Consider the following 18,702-nt stretch of genomic DNA (forward strand, 5'->3'; position numbering starts at 1 on the left):
TGAAGATAGATGATTAAGAATGCGGGAATGAGAGAGAAAATGAGAATGCCACCCGGGATTGTGTAAACACGAGATAGAGACCGACAATTCTTATTGCAATCCCACGACAAGGGGCAGTGAAAATTGAGAGATGAGATTTCGGGAATGATAATCGTGGTCGCTTGATATTTTTACAAACCTGGTTCTAATCCTAACCTACAACTTTGCCGAGGACTACAAATCGATACAAAAATCCCTTTTCGAGATACAGATTTTTAAATATTTTCATAGCACTATTCCTCTAGTTTAGGCCGTTGCAAATATTTGTTGAAGTTTATTTTCCTCGACTCTGACTTATGTCGAGGGAAAGCAAAAAAAAATAAAAAAAATAATAGTTTAAATTGCAAACCATTGCACAGTGGGAAAAATCGAAGCAAAAAAACGGACTTAATTGATGCCGGTCAATTAGAACTTTTAACCAATACTTTTCTTATGTGAAAAATTCCGAGGAATCGATTGGTGATGGTGAGAATCCGCGAAAATTTGCATAAAGCCCGTTTTAGGTCAATTTTTCCTATTTTTTGCTGTTTTAAAGTTTTAAATATGTTGCCTAAATGTTCAATGCCGTAACATACCATACCTCCATCGAAATGATTTTCTGGTACATTTTGCGAGTTTTTCCTATCATCAATCGATTGCTTGGAATTTTTCACGTCAGAAAAAAAATTTCACGTCAGAAATGTTAAAAATATTGAACTTTTCAGCAACAAATTTAAAACTAATATTAATAGCAAAAATAAGGGTAAATCTACCTTTTCCGCGGGTTCGAACTATCAGCAATCAATTCATCGCAATTTTTCACTTAAGAAAAAGTTATGTCAAAATATTAAACATTTCAGCAACATATTTAAAACTAATAAAAACAGCAAAAATAGGGTAAATCGACCTTAAACGGGCCTTACGTAAATTTCCGCGGATTCTCACCATCACCAATCGATTCCTCGGAATTTTTCACATAAGAAAAGTCTTGGTTGAAAGTTTTAATTGACCGGCATCAATTAACTCCGTTTTTTGCCTCAATTTTTCCCACTGTGCATTGTTTAAAAATGGCTTATTGAAACAAGAGGAATCGATGAACAAAATTTCATAAAAAAACCCGATTTAATCCCACCTGGGGTGAGATAGAGCCTTTCTTACTAAAGAATATAACGATGGTAGAACTTCTTTCAATTCATAACATTGACATGGTTTAGAAGAAGAAAGTCTTATGATGAAAGCAAAGTATTATAAATGATATGATTTCCAAAAGAAACAAAAAACGCCATTTTCACCAAAAGAATATTTTTAATCGTACATATTCTTAATCAAACAAGCGTTTATGACAAACGCGAGCATAGCAAGCTTCACATGCGCCAGTGACAACGCACACCGCTGTAGGCGCAAAGAAAAACCGAGGTATAAGTGAACCGCGTGGAAGATAGCCATTCAGCTTCTACGAATGTGACAAAGTCAGAGATAGCTATTTTTACAACCGCACCACTACACACTCAATCACGAGTACCTTAGGTAGAAAGCCATTGGCGTCGTCAGCATTGAAAACTTTGAAAACGATATAAACGATGAAAAGCTTAGAAAGCTCCTATTGGAATCCAATGAACCCTGTTAAATAAACTTACGACATCACGAAAAAATTAAGTCTACTTTAAGGCGATTTTCGGAGCACACGGAAAACAAATAGATTGTAGCCGGATGAATGTCCTATGTCACAAAAGTTTTTAAATAAACATTGGACAGTTATGCAAAAACAAACAGGGCAAAAGAAACCGAAAAGCTACGATATCTTACATGTTGTAGGAAACATCGGTAGACAAGCTACTACAAACGAGTATAAGTCAAGCCAGCAAATATATACGCCAGCATTCTCGCGCCAGTATTCGAAGCTCAACTTGACAACTTGTCGACTTGGCGACGAAGCGTCGAAAATCGATGCAGTGTGATTTTTTGACGATTTTTCCGATAAAAATTCATGCTGAATCGACTTATTTACGAAGATGGAAATGACGTCCTGGCTTAAAGTAAAACCTATACCTTTCTTTAGTAAGAAAGGCAAAAAGTAAATCGTTCTAAAAATTGATCGGGATTGCCGATCGATGTCGAATTTGTTTCAGATGCTCACTCATGGTCTGTACTATGAATGTAGCAAGAAATTTTGAATAAAATCAGAAATGAAAAATGTTGGCGAAGGTCACCAGGTGGGCTTTTACCTTTTTTTAGGGATTTTTTTTCTTATGGTAGGTCAATCAAACGGCTCAAACTCCAGAACCACATTATGAATCTGGATGAAAATTTGGGAGGTTGTAGGGCTCGAAAAATGCAATTTTTGAGATAAATAAAAGATATGAAAATGAAAAAAATTGACCATATTTTCATTTGAAAACTGTGTATTTTGTTGAAAAGTCTGGCCGCATCCGAAAACAGATAAATATTTCGAAATTTGCGCGGCAACTCGCCCAGGTTCAGCACACTAGCTTTCATCTGCATTTAGAAGAATCGAAATCGGATATATGGGAGTTGAGAACGGCGCGACACAAAATTTAGCAAAATTTTAGCACATACGAACATCACTCGACCTCCACGGAATTTATTTTCTCAAAATTCGAGGGTAAGAGATAGACGAGTTCTGTTAAGGTGAATCGATAGAGCGTCGAAAATCGATGCAGTGTGATTTTTTGACGATTTTTCCGATTAAAATTCATGCTGAATCGACATATTTACGAAGATGGAAATGACGTCCTGGCTTAAAGTAAAACCTATACCTTTCTTTAGTAAGAAAGGCAAAAAACATAAAATAATATCAGGATTTTTTAAATAAAATTCTAGATCACTTCTACAATCACGATAAACCTTTTGAACGGACTGAAAACACTCATTTTGGACATTTTCATATGTTGGACAAGATTTTGAAATTGCGAAAATTATTTAGTAGAAAATTGCAAAAATTTCACGAACCTTTTTTTTTTAATTGGAAATCGACCCAATAATTTCCAAAATATCGCGAAAAACCAGCAGTCCAGATCAACATACTGAAAAAAAGAAAAATTGTAGCCAATTTTCTAAGTAATTTGGAAATATTTTTGTAGGTGTGCTTTTCCTTCATGAAGTATTCTCAAATTGCTAAAAACTGAATATTTTTCGAAAAATGGTGCAATTTATCAAGAAATGTGTCAAGTCATTCTCGATTGCAAATTGAATTTGCATCTAAATATGTTTTTTGACTTTATTCAGGTTTCGCTTTTTCAAGCATCACAATTTTTTCAAAAATTTCAATCTCCGTTATTCGATTTTTTATATCGCATAAGATACCCTTTTATAAATCCCTTTAAATATATCAAAAAAAATCTTATATTGAGAGTTCCATTTTGAGTAAAAAAATAGAAAAGTGCAAAAATCAAAAACACAATCGGATTTTTCCATGTTTTTTTCTGAGATGACAAATGTTCGTAACATGAAACTTTTCTGAAGACGCAAAATCGATCTACTTTTTTACATCTTGTATGACCAGCCCGCAAAATTGTATGGAGCCTTGCATGAAAAAACACGATTGACGCAAACGATTTCTTTTAACAATTAAAAAAAAATGAAAAATTGCGAAATTCTAGAAAATATTTAAATTGTTAGAGCAAATCGGAGAATGGTGTATTGTTTTTTTACATTACGGTAAAACGACCAATTTTTTGACATTACGAAAAAATGTCCAATCGTTCAACTTTACTTACGTTCTACTCCTTTGATGAATTACCTAAAACAGCCCCTCTAATCATCTGGCGACAACCGGCCAACCATCGTCTTTTCGCAGTCAAGATCATCCGGGGGTCCGACCTTTAAATCCGCAACCCCGATTGTGATCGCTCCGTTGATCGCCAGCCGGCATTGGCCCAGACACACTTGAGGATCGATCAGCGATTGTCAAAATTGGCCACAACTCCGCAAGCAAAAAAAAAAAAACATGGAGAATTCAATGGCATTCGCCAGATCTTAGCAAAAAACGGCACTCCGCCAATTGTGTGCATACTTTGTTCAACCTCCATGACTGTAGCAAAAGGTAGACACAGAAGAAGTAGTAGAGAAAAAAAACAAGTCTCACTTGAAACACTTCTCTATTGTAAACTTGCAAATCGATTCATGCAGATTTGCCCCGCGGTTACGAAACTTTGTATAAGGGACCACAATGGCGAGGTCTCGATAGTTGAATTCGGCTGAGCGATCAAGGAAGCCATCGGGGTAGACGTGCAAAAAACGTGATCTAAGGACTAGGTGCACGGAAAAAAATCCTCTTGAAATATTCAACACTGTTTTTAAATTCTTCAACAAGTTTTCTTTCCGTGTACTTTGGAGGAAACGTGACGGTCAGCAGACTGGCAACTCGAAGCGCCCCGTATTTGGCGAAACCTAATATTCCCTCTCACTACACACGTAAGGAAAAGAAGAAGATGCTTCAACGCCTGTCCAAGACGAAGAAGAAGTCAAAACTTGGCGCAAAAAAAAGTGCGTGCTGTAATTTGCGCGCGGTGCGTTCGACTTTTCCAGCAGCCGTTGGTCATCCAACCGTGGCTTTGGTCATTTTTGGACATGGAGTTGGAGAGCCTACTTTCACAACGCTTGGCCGCAAACTAATGGCGGTCTACGCACAATTTACGCACCAATAGACCCGTTGGTGGTGGTGGTGGGCACGATTGTTTTTTGGCAATCGAAAATCTTCGAGGCGTACAAGGGGGTGAGATCAGGCACGCTCGTTTTTTGGCGAGGCGAAACGTTTCAAGGGCCATCATCACCGGTGGATGTTGGTGGGATCGGAAAGGGGTGTAGTGAAACGAAGTTTGTTATTAAGGAGACGACTTGGAAACTTGCCTCAAATAAGAGGAGAATCAAAAGCCAAACAAAAGATGTTTTATTCCTAAATTTTTGAAATAAAATTGGAAAAATATTTGCAACGGCCTAAACGTAAAATTTGTGGTTTCCAAGATGTTCTAAAATCTAGATTGTACCATTCTTAAAAAAAAATCATTTATATTAATAAATTAAAACTTAAAACAAATTTCATATATTTTAACATTGTTTGGTTTCATACACAGAAAAAAAAATCATGGTAAAATTACATCTGGGAAGGGGTACATCTTTTATTTCAGAAAAAATGTGTAATTTTACCTCTGAAAATGTGTAATTTTACCACTATTCTGTTGTAATGTCACTTTTTCAGTCTAAATTGAGGTTTGGAATTTGGAAACCTTCCAAAATAATGGAAGCTATTATTTTGGAAGGTTACATTATTTTTTACTGTGTAATAGTAAGTTTAATCAAGGAAGTCTTCAAAAATAACACAACATCCTCAAATTTTCCAAATTTGAAATATTGGCGTACGAATCTTTTTTTCCTATATTTTGTTGCCCCGACCCCTCTTCGATTTGCGTGAAACTTTGTCCTAAGGGGTTACTTTTGTCCCTGATCACGAATCCGAGGCATTTTTGAACATGCGAAAAAAGAGGTGTTTTTCAATAATTTGCAGCCTGAAACGGTGATGAGATAGAAATTTGGTTTCAAAAGGACTTTTATGTAAAATTTGATTTTGATGGCGTACTCAGAATTCCGAAAAAACGTATTTTGCTTCCAAAAAAACACTAAAAAAGTTTTAAAAATTCTCCCATGTTCCGTTACTTGACTGTCAAAAATTTTGGAACATGTCATTTTAAGGGAAATTTAATGTAGTATTCGAATCTACATTGACCCAGAAGGGTCATTTTTTCATTTAAAACAAAAATTTTAATTTTAAAATTTTGTGTTTTTTCGAACTATGAAGGGATACATTTTAGAGTGTAATAATGTTCTGCAAAGTTGTAGAGCAGACAATTACAAAAATTTGGATATATAAACATAAGGGGTTTGCTTGTAAACATCACGAGTTATCGCGATTTTACGAAAAAAAGTTATGAAAAAGTTACTTTTTTGCGTTTCTCTTTGTTTTGTCGTCCGTGTCTGTCGCGGGTGACCATGAACGGCCATGATCGATGACGACCAACATTTTCAAAACTTTTTTTCGTAAAATCGCGATAACTCGTGATGTTTATAAGCAAACCCCTTATGTTTACATATCAAAATTTTTGTAATTGTTTGCTCTACAACTTTGTAGAACATTGTTACACTCTAAAAAATAACCCTGCAAAGTTAGAAAAAACACGAAATTTTAAAATGAAAAATTTTGTTCTAAATGAAAAAATGACCCTTCTGGCTCAATGTAGATTCGAGTACATTAGTACATTAAATTTCCCATAAAAGACATGTTCCAAATTTTTTTACAGTCGAGTAACGGAAAATTGGAGAATTTTTAAAACTTTTTTAGTGTTTTTTTCGATGAAAAATACGTTTTTTCGGAATTCTGAGTATGCCATCAAATCGGGCGTCTAATTTTACATAAAAGTCCCTTTGACACCAAATTTCTATCTCATCACCGTTTGAGGCTGCAAAATATTGAAAAACACTTCTTTTTTCGCATGTTCAAAAATGGAAGGGGTCGTACCGCCCCTCCGTCACGAGATGTCAAAAAACGGACCTCGGATTCGTGATCAGGGACAAAAGTTACCCCTTAGGACAAAGTTTCACGCAAATCGAAGAGGGGTCGGGGCAACTGCTGTGTGAGTTGGCGGAAAGCACAATAGCTTATCGAGCTTTTCAAAAAAAGTATAGATATTAACTTTTTTATACTCTCTAATTTTTTCGAATAAATACGAAAAGGACCTATTCAACTGTTAGTTTTGATTAAATGATACACGGAAATAAAAAAAAAAAAAATTTCTCATACTTTTGATAACTTTTTTCAATATGCTTTACTGCCCCTGATCGCATAAATGTCCCATATGCATTTTCATCGTTTTTGAGTTATTGATGCAGTTTTGTTCAGAATCGCGAGAGCTTTCAGAAAAGCCTATAACATTCAGTACTTTGTTCTAGAAATCAGGAGGAAATCCAGTTTTTTCGTGAAAACTTAACACGTAACCTTATGCGTGGGACAAACTTCAAATGCGTTTTTCTCAGCTTGCTGTTTTTGCATATGGGACATTTATGTGAACATGGGCAGTTTAGGGGACTAAAAAAAGCATTATTGCGCTAGAGTTTAGGATAATTCATAGTCTGGGTTCAAAATTGCGATATGTTGCAAAAAAAATGATTTTACTGAAATATCGAAAAAAATGTCAAGCAATATTTCAACCTTTGAAAACGACTTTACATTTTTATGATACATCGTTTTCAAGTTACATATTTTTCGATTAAATTTGTTTCAGTAGTTTTTTCAACTTTAAACATTATTTCATGCAATCTAACAAAAAGCATTTTTTACCTGCTTTAAAAAATTTCTACAATTTTTTGTTCCGTACTTTTTTTTGTCACATAGCGGTTTTTTAGTCTATTTAAAATATAATTTAAAAAAACTAAAAACAAGAAAATTCATATTTTTTTTTCAAGAAAAAAGTGGAAAATAATATTTTTTTCGTTTACCTATTTTCTCATAAAAGTCCTAATCATAACCTACAACTTTGCCGAAGTCATTCAATCGATCAGAAAATCCCGTCACAAGAAACAGATTTTCGAATATTTACATGCCCATTTTTGATGAAATTCCCGCAAAATTGTATGAAAAAATATACTATGCAAAAAAGCCTAGTTTTGATAAAAAGAAAGCATGTTTAAAGTTTCATCCAATTCAACAATTACTAAATATTAAATATCTCTAAAAAAATCAAAATATAGACAGTTACAAATATGCCTTATATTTATGTTTCTATTGTTTCTTTGTTAAATTATATTTTAATTTAACATTACTTTATGAGGGAAAGCCAAACCTGCAAAAATGTTTTTTCGAGGAGCTGAAAATTTTTTCTGCTATTTTCTATTCCATACTTTGTTGATAAGCCTGCTGGTGTGCTACTTATGTCTTTCAATTTCAATAAATCCTGTTAATAAATTTCAAAAATAAAAAATAAATCGGTTTTAAAGACCGTCTCGTGATTTGAAAATAAAAGGAAAAGTAAATCGTTTCAAAACGAAATCTCTAAAAAAAATCGTCGATGCTTAAATATCTTTTAAGAAAACAATGATTGTAAGATTGTAAAATGATGGTAAAAACACTTTTTTCTTTGAAATAATGAAAATATGGATTGTAATTTTTGTAAGTTTTTATACTTTCTGCTATTTGGTCCCCCCCTTAAAGTCTGGCAATAGGCTAAATTAAAAATAATGATTTCCGAATTTGGTGATTCTTTGAACATCTTTTTTTTAATTTTGAAGTCAAATTATGTTAAATCAAATCGGCAAAATCTTAAGTTAAGCAAATTAAATCTACCGGAAAACCGTCCAATCACATGCAGTAAAGCAACAATAATTACATAAATTTTCCGGCCGGTTTGCGTGCGTGCCTGCGCCGTGGATGTTGGTTGAACGTACTACACTGTGAGCCGAGGTTCAGATTTATGTCCGCACTTCCCGAGTGGCCCAATTGGCCATTGTTGCCGGTTCTCGCATGGGAAGTTCGCCAAACCCGTTTGACTCTACGCAATCTGTTTGTTGTTTTGACTTGTTTCACTTTTCATTCGCGCCACTTCCACTTCAAATCCATTCTCTTCACTAAATCGTTTGTTTTTCATCCACTTCCCGTGGAAAATGGTTTAAATGTTTGTTATCGCCCCTTCTTCTTGGTCTTCATCGCCCAGACGGCTTAAAGTGTTGCTTTGGGTTAACGAACTGTTCGAGTTCCGGAATTGGGGTACCATTCCAATATCCTGTTTCCACTGGTGTGCGCCCAGCCCCGGTAATCCAATTGGTGGGATTTATCCGCATCGCCCTCGCGAGTAACAACAGCTAACAAACTGTGTTCTATTGACTGACACGTGTTTGCTGCATAAATCATGCGTCACACGCGTGACGGTTGACGCGGCAGAGGACCTCCTTCGGGTTGATGAACTTTGGCATTTTCGTTTTCAGTTGGTCTTTTGCGCGCCCAACGCCAAGGTAGACTAATCATGCGATGTTTCATTTATGGCTCGGAGGCGTTCCGTCAAGTTTTGCGGACGAATGGCCCGAGAAGACCTTGTGTCAATACGGACTTGAAACCTTTCGAAATGAAAAAAAATCAATTTCTTCCTTTTCATTTCTCTGCTAAAAGTGTCCGCCATCGTCATCATCTATGATACTCTCACTTTCAATTCTCGACTGTTCAAACGGCTAGGGAGCGTCCCTTTATGTTCTGGCACCCGCTTCCAGAGCCCTAGACTTCAATGGCCAAATCGTGGAGATTTGCATATTTTATGCTCCTCCAGTCGGTCCATAATGATTGCTTTTCACAGTTTGGTGACATAGCAGGGCGGAAAATTTGAGAAAAGAGACCTGCTTCTTTCTGCTTTCCCAGCGTTTAAGCGGAGATAACTTTTGAACATTATTCTCAGGCTTTCGGCTAGCTGGTTGTAACGATGGAGAGTGTACGTACTCCGGAGTTGCGCAATTGACAGAGTAGTCGGAATTTAAATAGTATGTTAGATTCTTTTACAAATTTGTCTCAAGGCCAAGTCATAAAAATAATATAACAATATTCTATCATTTTGACGACCTTAACCTCAAACGCTCGGGTAGTCATTTGACTCATATTTTTTTTTCTTTTTTGACCAAATTGGATGCTTTCGGTTACAAAATATCTAGATTTGTCTATATTTTAAACTGTCAGATGAGGGGATAAGTATCGTCCATTTTTACCGGAGATATCCGGATTCCGTTGGGGTACCTCGGTCCTCTTATATGGGTATTTGGTCAATATATCAAAAACTTTTCGACAGAACAATGACGGAAATGATAGAAAATTTCATGAAATCATCCTAACACATCATTCTGCAAAAATTATATACATAGTTAAGTCCTACAGGGCCACCAATTGACATCAGCTCAGTGCACCGTTTCCGATTGGAAATCGGATCGTTTTGCGGTCTTCGATAAAGTTGTTTGTCGTAAAATTTTACTTAAGAATCTCACTCTTGACAATGATTAGACCCATTTAACGCCACCATTGGTGAAATTTTGTTTTTTTTTTATTTTCCTCATACATTTTTGTGATTTTTTTTGTACAAGCTTTAACGATCAATAGCGACTCTTAAACCTTAACCGATTTGGCTCAAAATTGACACAGTTACTCATTATTACCTGAAGTATCAAGCCAGGGAGTATCTCTTAAGATTTTCCACAATTTTAAACTTTTCTTGTCACCCATAACATAGACACTATTATTCAATATAAAAATATTTTATTTTACCTAACACTAACCCTTTAATAGCTAAAACTAATAAAAAACTTAACTTAATCCAATGGTTGGATGGTTGGTGCCTTCCTCTCATTTAAAGAGTGATTACAATCCCCTAAACTGACCACATGGTTTATTGATCTCCCCTAACGTAATCGCAGCACCTAAGAGGTAATATAATAAAAATAAGTGACGAGTAAAAAAACAGACTTCCAACAGACTTTTTGTCAAGATTATACAGTAGGATGTAACAAAAATGACTTTTTGGCGGGCATTCAGGGGTTTGTTCCGGTGGGCATACTGAGCCCAAATCCCAAATATGAGCTTGATTGGACGTAACAGGAGCTGGCGCTCCGCCCTTCAATTTTAAATGGGATTTAACCCGTAAAAAAAGATTTTTTCAAAAATGTCAATTTTTGAGGCATTTTGGCCACTGAAGCGTTTACCAAAAACATCACTGGCGTGTAGGCCAGATCCTTGCGCATCTTTTGGTATATATAACATTGAAGTTTGGAGCACCCTGGAGCTCGATACAGACCTTCAAAGTTTGGCATTTTTTCGAAAAATCGGCCCCGGCAAAAAAGAGACGCGTCGCGTCTTGCGACGCCCGAGACGCCATTTGATTTTGCTGGGACCGATTTTTCGAAAAAATGCCAAACTTTGAAGGTCTGTACCGAGCTCCAGGGTGCTCCAAACGTCAATGTTATATATACCAAAAGGTGCGCAAGGATCTGGCCTACACGCCAGTGATGTTTTTGGTAAACGCTTCAGTGGCCAAAATGCCTCAAAAATTGACATTTTTGAAAAAATCTTTTTTTACGGGTTAAATCCCATTTAAAATTGAAGGGCGGAGCGCCAGCTCCTGTTACGTCCAATCAAGCTCATATTTGGGATTTGGGCTCAGTATGCCCACCGGAACAAACCCCTGAATGCCCGCCAAAAAGTCATTTTTGTTACACTCTATTATACAGACACCGCCTTTCAGGAAAATGGCATCCCTCTACAAGGCTTTTTTCGTGGCGACCAGACGGGACCATTTGAGGTTATGTAAATCCAGACCATTTTTTAAACTGCTTGTAATTTTTGATAGGTATGTCAGATCTTGAAAATTCTTAATCCACAAGAAAGGTTTTCTCATATGCTTTCTAAAAATACATAACATGTGAGGGTTTCATGAAAAAACCACCCTTTTTACCATAATTTTATTTTAATAGGAAACAGTTTTTTTTCAACATAACTTTTTAAATGCATGAGAAAACTGCATGAATTTAAATAGCAACTTAGGGGACGTTAAGACGGATCGATTAAAACCATTCCGGCCAGAATCGGTTGAGCCTGTGACAAGATATTCCAGTGACATTGATTTGGTACACATGTCTACATACAGCCAAACACACAGACATTTGCTCAGCTGGTGATTCTGAGTCGATGTGTACAAATGAAGGTAGGTCTAGGAGGTCTAACTAAAAAGTTCGTTTTTCGAGTGATTTTATAGCCTTTCCTCAGTAAAGTGAGGAAGGCAAAAATAGTACATTTTTTCATTATGATTGAAAAATTTTGTTTTCGTTAAGAAAAGTTGTTAATACTTAGCTTTTTCAAAATTTGCCTTTTGGTCTTTTGTTTTTTTTTTTTTTTTTTTGATGTAACTATTTGTTCTGAATTGGGTAATAAAATTTGATTTAGATGACTGATTTTATCGTTCCCAAAGAAAAACAAAACGAACGCTAGATTTTTCGATCAATTTTGAACAATTTACTTAAGCCTTTCTTGACAGAAAGTATCTAATTGGGTCCTAAAATTAAACTTAAATGGGTGATATTATTGTTCGCGACCCTTCTTGACAGAAAAGGTCCTACTTGACAGCTCGTTCCAAGGAAACCATAGTTGATCAATCGAAAAAATGTTGTCTTGTCAATTTTTTTTTTTGCATTAAAATGAAAAAAGTGATCAGAAATGGTTTTTAATCGTGTTTTTTATCGTTGTACATAAAAATTTACATACAGCTTTAGTACCCGATTTGACAGCTCTTTCCAATGGGACCATAGTTGATTCATCTTAAAATGTTGTCCTGCCAATATTATTTTTTTTACTTAAATCAAAAAAAGGTTTAAGAAATCGTTTTTAAACGTATTTTTTTAAGTTGTTCAGAAAAATTGGCATAGAGCTTTAGGACCCTATTGCCCTCATCATAAACTACAACTTTGCTAAAGACATTAAATCGATCAGAAAATTCATTCGTGAGTTATGAATTTTAGAATGTTGAAAACCCATTTTTATCACAAATTTCGTGGCGGATTTCTTTTTTTTTTAATCAAAGAGATTCCAAAAACTTAGTGTTGAAATATGCATTTTCATCACTTTTGAGTTATTGATGAAGTTTGGTTCAAAATCGTGTGCTCTTTCAGAAAAGCATATAACATCCAGTACTTTGTTCTAGAAATCAGGAGGTAAACTAGTTTTTTCGCGAAAACTTAACACGTAGCCTTATGTGTGGGACAAACTTCAAATGCGTTTTTCTCAGCTTGCTATTTTTGCATATGGGACATTTATGCGAACATGAGCAGTACAGAAGTCACATAAAACAAGCCAACTTCCAACCCAAAAAAAATCATAAATTTTAAGAGTACTTATTTCCAAGGCTTTTCCAAGATCAAAAATTGGTTGAAAATGGATTTTTGGGGAATTTATAGATCGAAGCCCGCCTAGAGGCCGGGTTGGGTTGTAGAGGGTTAATTAACTGAAAATTGTCAATCATCGGTTAGACTTCCAATAATTGGGTTAACAATTTAAAAAAATAAATCGTTCGTTACGTATTTTGATACAGTAGTTGTTCGGTAACTGGGCGTTGTTTAACTGGGCCGTAGCCCAGTTACAGAAATACGAAAAGTAAGTATTGTCCCAGCATCAGCAAGTAAGCATCAGCCCAGTTACCGAACAAGTGATGTATTTTCAAAAATAATATTTCCATAGTCATAAACGTCAATTCGCCGTTTACTTTAAAAACGTTTTTTTATAGATTTTCTAACTTGTTTAAATTTCGATTCAGTATTATATAAAACGAAGTTGACTTTATAGCTGTCGGCCACCATTGCTAGTACCAACCACTAGTGTCTTCCTTTTTATCTACAAGGACTTCGCCGCCCTGGGCTCCTAAGTGTATGAAAGTATGGCACGGAGCGACGGCGCCGAATACTCATATTTACACAAAGAATTTGAGAGCGCCCGCCGCGGGATTCGAACCGGCGACCTCTGGATTGGAGTCCAGTGCGCGGTCCGATTGATCCACACGGGCGGGACGAGTATTATATTCAAAGTTAAATATTTAAGTGAAATGGTTCAAGTCAAACATTATCTTTGATTTTTGCATATTTGGTTATAGTAAACAACAGTGCTTCAACTGAAAAAAAATACAAAAATAAAATTTTCCAAAAATACTCGTTCTTACTCAATTGTTTTTGTTTATCAAATATCTTAATCAAATAATCTTTCTTTCCATTTTCTATTTATTTTCATTTTCATTTTTCATCATGCATGCAATCATGTTTCCTTTGTTTGTTTTACGATTTTTGAGTCTCATGATTTTTTTTTTTTCATTTTCGTCCAATTTTGGATACTCAACTAAGTTTTATTTTTTGTGTATTTTTTTCAGAGGTCAACTTTGGTTTTATTTTTTACTACCATTTTCTATATTTTAAGAGGCAGTATTTGTAAATATTGCTCGGTTTGTTCTAGAGGTCGTACCGAGGTGCTCCGATTTGGATGAAACTTTCAGCGTTTGTTTGTCTATATATGAGATGAACTCATGCCAAATATGAGCCCTCTACGACAAAGGGAAGTGGGGTAAAACGGGCTTTGAAGTTTGAGGTCCAAAAAACCTAAAAAATCTTAAAATTGCTCGCATTTCCGTAAAACTTTATCAATTCCAACTCTCTTAGATGCATTCGGAAGGTCTTTTGAAGCACTTCAAAATGTGCTATAGACATCCAGGATTGAATCGACTTTTTCTCTTAGCTTTTGCAAATTACTGTCAAAAATTGATTTTTTTAAAACCTTAATATCTTTTTCCAACAGCCTCCAACACCCCTACTCCCATAGGTCAAAGATAGGTAATTACATGGACTATAAGCCTACGGTGTTAACTTTTGGCCAATCGCAGTTTTCTCATAGTTTTTGATTTTTCTAGAACAAACATTTTACAACGTTAGTTTTTGCCCTGTAGGCCGCCATAGCGGCACTTTTTGGTCTCAATTTTGTCATATTCGGAATCCTCGGACAATTTCACGTAAGTTAGAAGTATTGGAGTTGTAAACTGGATTTAAAAAATAATTAAATAAAACATTTTTGAAAAAAGAAATGGATCATATTTACCCTATGATCAATACGTCAAATGCTGTATCAAGTAGGCGAAAACCTGTTTTACCCCTAATCCAACAAATTGTTAAAAAATATTTTAATTCATTCTAAATGGCAATTTTACCAATCAAATTTACTACTCCAATACTGCTAACTTACGTGAAATTGTCCGAGGATTCCGAATATGACAAAATTGAGACCAAAAAGTGCCGCTATGGCGGCCTACAGGGTAAAAACTAACGTTGTAAAATGTTTGTTCTAGAAAAATCGAAAAACTATGAGAAAAACTGCGATTGGCCAAAAAGTTAACACCGTAGGCTTATAGTCCATGTAATTACCTATCTTTTGACCTATGGGAGTAGGGGTGTTGGAGGCTGTTGGAAAAAGATATTAAGGTTTTAAAAAAATCAATTTTTGACAGTAATTTGCAAAAGCTAAGAGAAAAAGTCGATTCAATCCTGGATGTCTATAGCACATTTTGAAGTGCTTCAAAAGACCTTTCGAATGCATCTAAGAGAGTTGGAATTGATAAAGTTTTACGGAAATGCGAGCAATTTTAAGATTTTTTAGGTTTTTTGGACCTCAAACTTCAAAGCCCGTTTTACCCCACTTCCCTTTGTCGTAGAGGGCTCATATTTGGCATGAGTTCATCTCATGCATAGACAAACAAACGCTGAAAGTTTCATCCAAATCGGAGCACCTCGATACGACCTGTTACACATTGGTGAAAAACTCGCTCTTAAGTAAAAATGAGTATGCAGTAATTTTTGTAATGTCCCAGACTATGCTTCTACGCATTTTTTTACAATTTAAATAGTAATGATATCATTCTTTAACATTACATGTAAAAAAAAGCAAAATTTACAACATTGAATCTGAAAATATGAAAACAAAACACGATAGAAGGTGGTAGAATAAACCAAATTCTATCAGAAACAAACATAAACTAAGCAAGTTAAATTCAGATACAAATACCAAGAATGAAAAAATGAAAAATATAAAAAAAATATAAAAAAATATAAAAAAATATAAAAAATATAAAACGAGAGAAAAAAAAATAAAAATTTCGAGAATAGAATTTGGGAATTAGAGGGTTTAACATGAAAGAAACTAAAACAAATAAACAGTTGATTTAAAAAATTCAGTATAAAAAATTACGAAAAACACCAGGAAGTGTTGTCAAAATATATCTTTGAACCTTTTTGTTAAATTTGTTCAGAAAAATGAATTATTGTGTGGTACGAAAAACTTTGAATGAATTAAAAATAGCAAAATTCCATATGTGTAAATAAAATCTTCGCAGAACAATTCCGCTTTAAGAGCATCCCACCACCCCACAGCTACCGATATTTTTAGCCCCAAAACATGTAAACAACGGCCCAAACGGAAGGATTCTCCAAATAATGAGCTTATTATTATAACGTTCAAAGTAAGCTTCCATTTCTTCTTGACTTCTCAGCGATCACCACTTCAGATCGAAGCCTCTTATTCTCTCTCTTTTTTTGCTCCAACATTCTCTTTGATTTTCTCCCTTTTTTGCGCTTTCCTGAACTCCGCTGCCCAACTCGCTTGATTTTCCCGAAGTTTTCCACACCTGCGCATGTCCACGGACTCCCAATAATCGATAGTTTCGATTCCAAACTCTCGCTCGCTCTCCCAGCTTCTCCTCTCTCTCTCTCTTCCCTGTGTGTGTGTGTGATTGGTCTCCTAGATTTTTCCCTTTTGCGCTGGGAAACGCTTTCCAGCCGTGCAGAAATTCCTTCGCAGACAGGCTCTCTCTCGCTCGCTCTCTCGGGTTTGGAAAATTTGCTCAAATTTTGACGCCCTTTTCCGCGAGAGTGCGAGTCCCGCGTCTCCGGACTAACCCCGTGGTGTGGAACTGGCAGCAGGTAGAGAGGTCGGTCACTGATAGTGCTTTCGAAACGCAGGGCCAGAAGCAGCCAAATTTGAACTAGTGGTGCAGGGGCCTCTTTTTTTGGTGTCTGTGTAATTTTTGTGTGGTGTGGAAGGAAAACAAGTGAGGAGAAAATTTGGCCTTCCTGTGCGCGCTGGAAAACGAAAGAAAAACGCGGAACGCATTTTCCGACATCATCCCTTCTGGGCCAAAGCAAGCCACTGCGAGTGTTCACCGTGTTTTGCCAAGTTTCACGCGCGATTAGAAGCAATTTCCTAGGGTTAGTCTTTCATACAAAGTAGGGAGGGTGGTGAAAATTTTGCTGAAACGCAGCAACTGTTGTGAAAATCATCGATCCACGAGGAAAACCCAGCGAGTATCCGAAAGGGAAAAGTGTCCAAGTGAGCTGTGAAAATCTCGGAAAAGTTGTGAAGCTCCACGTTAAGGTCTGTTTCCAGAACGTCTGTGCAAGGTCTTGAGTTTGTTAATTTTCCAAAATTTTCTGTTACGCCCCTCTCCCCCTACCACCCACTTTTCCCCCCAAACCCTCCCGAAAAAAAATCACACCACACACTTTCTCGGCCGAGAAAACTCCATTTCCCAAACTCTTTACGCCAATTTTTCGTTCGTTTTCCCTCCGCGCCACCACCCCCTTCAAATACTAGTGCTCTGCCACGGAAGGCGAAAAGAAAATCAATTTCCCAAGGATTCTGGGCATGGCGATATAAAAATTTATTATTTTCCCTCCCCCGTGGCTGCTCGACACTTTTGAGTTTCCCACCCCCCTCTCGAAAAATGGCGCCCGCAAAGAAATCTGAGACTTTTCGTTCGATGGCTGACGATGGTGGAGTCCCCTGGTTGTTTGGCTTGGAGTGGGTTTCAACGTGCAAATGTGTGTGTGTGTGTGTGCCGTGAGGTTGTGGAGTGTCGCGTGATTGCGATTTCGAGGCTTGTCAGAATGTGTAAGAGTTCAGCGTTTTGCGTGCGTGTGCGGAATTGTTGTGTGACTGAGGTATTTTTTTAGTTGAAAATGAGTTCCGTTTTTGGGGGGTCAAGGTCTAAAAAATTGAAATTTTCCGGCCAAGTTTCGAACGTGGCGAAAATGGCGGTCTGCTAGCGCTCCGAACGGGAGGCACCAGCACCTCCAGGAATGGGCTTATGCCCTCCGCGAGCGGGTCTTGCGCGACCATATTGGATTCGGGGCTTTGTTGGAGGAATTTTCGAAATCGTTGGCGAGCAAAGGAGGAAGATCGATAGAAATGGCTTCTGTGAAAATTCACGAACGTTTTGCAATGAAAAAATACTTGATCAAATAGTAAAACAAACGCAACCTTCAAGCAAATCCTTAGCATTCAAATCGATACTAAAAGCATCGAAAAAAGATTAAGTTGCTACAGTTTACACAATTTGCATCAGAAACCGAACTGCCTCTCGTAATTTCAAAATAACAAAATCAATGCAAGCAATATCAATTTTATAAAAAATATATTTTTTATGGACATGTTGCAATGTATGGTCGGCGTAAAGGGCTCAAATGTATCATTGTTCTATTACGTAGAAAAATAGGCTTGACAAAAATTCGACAATCTTGTGGCAAAAATCCTAAGAAAATGTGAGTTAACCCTCTACAACCAAACCCCGCCTTTAGACGGGCTTCGATCTAAAAAATCGCCAAAAATAAATTTTCCAACCGATTTTTGATCTTTAAAAAGTATTGGAAAGAAGATCTCTTAAAATTTTAGAAAATTTCAGGGTTGGAAGTTAAACTTGTTTTATGTGACTTTGCCAATGTTTTAAAAAATGTCATTTTTTAGGGGTCAACTTTGGCTGTGTTTTTTACTAACATTTCCTATATTTTCAGTAAAAAGAAGTATGCAGTATTTTTTCTAGTATCCTAGATTATGCCTTTTTTGCAATTAAAATGATGATAGTGCCATTTCATAGCAGAAAATGTGAAAAACATACAAAAAAATGAAATAGTGACTGTAAAAACGTGAAAAAAATAGATAGGCAAAATGTAATTATATTAGGTGGTAGAATAGGCCAAATACTACCAAAAACAAACAAAACTAAACAAGATAAATGCAAATTAAAATACTAAAAATAAAACAAGAAAAACATAAAACAAGAGATGTAAAGTTTT

The 18,702-nt window shown here is 36.1% G+C and overlaps 2 protein-coding genes across 2 annotated transcripts in view; both read left to right on the forward strand.

The window, feature by feature from the left end:
- LOC6037870 (protein bunched, class 2/F/G isoform) overlaps positions 1–18,702 on the forward strand; it is a 325,729-nt gene that overhangs the window by 147,735 nt on the left and 159,292 nt on the right. The window lies entirely within an intron of this gene.
- Positions 16,521–18,702, forward strand: part of LOC119766844 — a 42,293-nt gene continuing 40,111 nt past the window's right edge. The window contains exon 1 of the mRNA XM_038253007.1: positions 16,521–17,005. The gene's annotated coding sequence lies outside the window, so the exon portion shown is untranslated. The remainder of the gene's footprint in view (positions 17,006–18,702) is intronic.

This window comes from Culex quinquefasciatus, chromosome 2 (genome assembly GCF_015732765.1).
Source record: "Culex quinquefasciatus strain JHB chromosome 2, VPISU_Cqui_1.0_pri_paternal, whole genome shotgun sequence".
NCBI classification, from domain to species: domain Eukaryota; kingdom Metazoa; phylum Arthropoda; class Insecta; order Diptera; family Culicidae; genus Culex; species Culex quinquefasciatus.